The 1,996-nt window shown below is 35.4% G+C and overlaps 1 pseudogene; it reads right to left on the reverse strand.

The window, feature by feature from the left end:
* Positions 1-1,293: 1,293 nt before the first annotated feature.
* LOC107689020 (iroquois-class homeodomain protein irx-1-like) overlaps positions 1,294-1,996 on the reverse strand; it is a 69,069-nt pseudogene continuing 68,366 nt past the window's right edge.

Consider the following 1,996-nt stretch of genomic DNA (forward strand, 5'->3'; position numbering starts at 1 on the left):
ATCTGCACTCTTTACAATATGTAAATCACATACACAGTTACAGTGGAGGAGACTGATGCTTCTATGGAGACTACGGTACGAGTTGCACCACATTTGCATGTAGTATTTCGAAGCAAAAACCAGCATTTAATACGCTAACATCCCACAGTCCAGTTTAAGCAGGGATCTGTGCTGAAATAGCGATGCACCGTAATTAAATTTAGTCATGTATGCATTCAGATGCGTGTGTAGTTATGCTCCCTTTGTGCATTTTAAAGAGTGTCTGGATTTCAGTGCTGTACCTTCCCAGAAAAGTCTGCCAGATCATGCTACACTTTGAAAAAAAAATCTGGTTCCTGTGAATAATCCCAAGAACCTTTTGTGCAATAGAAAGGCTCCGTGGATGCCAAAGGTTCTCCATGAAACCATCAATGCCAATAAAACGCTTTATTTTTAATTGTGTATCATGCAGATTAATTCATGCAAGCAAACAAACAAACAAATAAATAAATAGTATCCCTCTTACCTGTCTGCTAATCTAGCTTTCACTTTAAACTTGTATAACATCTATATTGTTTGCTCGTATGACAAATTGCTTGTAATGTTCCTAATTTGTAATTTTCATCATTCATCAGCAACATTCTATTGATTTTTTAAAAACTATTTTGTAATTTAATTGTGCTGCTATTTTAATGTAAACACTGCTTTCAAGACACATCAAACATATTTATTAGATAATATTTACAGTATATCATGATTTTTAGTCCCAGTCGACAACACAAACAGCACATGGTATTAAATTCAGCCTCATATAAACGGTATGCATTTCAAAGAAATGGAAACATTAATCTTTACAATGTTCAGAAACTTGCCGTGTCATGCACTCTTAAAAAAATAAAGTTTCTTTATTGGCATCAGTGGTTGATAAACCTTTAACATCCAATGAATCGTTCCATTCCAGAAAAGGTTCTTTACAGCGGAAAACATTTTTTTTTTAGATTATTAAAATGTTCTTCACTCTAAGAAATAATAGTTCTCTTAGGAACTGTGCACTGAAAGGTTCTTTGTAGAACCAAAAATGGATCTTCCATGGCATTGTTACGAAACCCCCTTCTATAACATTTACTTTTAAGAGTGTATATTTAGTAAATATGTACAAGAATGGTCCGAATATGACAATAATTGGAGCATTTAAAATGGGAGCAACTTTGCAAGTGAGAGTTAGATATTTGATCACTTTATTAGAGTCCTGATATGCATGTTTTGCAGTAGTTTGGGCTCTCTGGAGCTGCTGGTGGTCTAAACCTCACCGCATCACAACAGTGCCTGAGGTTGGGGAGGGTTGTAAGGTTTCATACTGGTTGTTAGGATCTGAATATGTGGTGGAGGCTCAAGGTCATTTTTCAGTCTGCGTGTCACAAAGTTATAAAGATCTTTCTCTCCGAACACAATGCAGAACTGACAAACGGCGGCGTCTCCTAAAACCACAAAAACGACATTCTGCGAGAAAGTTTTTGAAGCATAAGGTAAACTTGAGAGCTTTCTCAAGGAATTAAAAACAAACTAACAAACAAACCTGCATGCTGTTATTTTTTCTGATCAAGAAGAATCTTTCCACACAATAACAGTATAAATTGCACGTCTGTCAAGCTCCAAAAAGGCTCTTAAATATTATTTGGTTATACTTTATTTTGATAGTCCACTGTACACTGTATACAAAGGTACAAAAGCTGTCACTGGGGCGGTACCTTTTCAAAAGGTACACTTTTGTACCCTTTTAGTTTCTAATAATTACACTTTAAGTACTAATATGTACCTTTAAGGTATCAAAATGGACCCTTTTAGGTACAAATATGTACCTTTTGAAAGTATGAAAAGTTACCACCCCAGTGTCAGTTGTTGTACCTTTATTTCTGAGAGTGTAGACTTCTAGTAACTGTAAGTAACTTTGCAACTATGTCAACTGTCTCTCATTAGACTGTTAGGTTAGGGTTAGTAGAATAAGTTGACATGTACT

Source organism: Sinocyclocheilus anshuiensis, unplaced genomic scaffold (genome assembly GCF_001515605.1).
Source record: "Sinocyclocheilus anshuiensis isolate Anshui unplaced genomic scaffold, SAMN03320099.WGS_v1.1 scaffold181, whole genome shotgun sequence".
In the NCBI taxonomy this organism is placed as follows: domain Eukaryota; kingdom Metazoa; phylum Chordata; class Actinopteri; order Cypriniformes; family Cyprinidae; genus Sinocyclocheilus; species Sinocyclocheilus anshuiensis.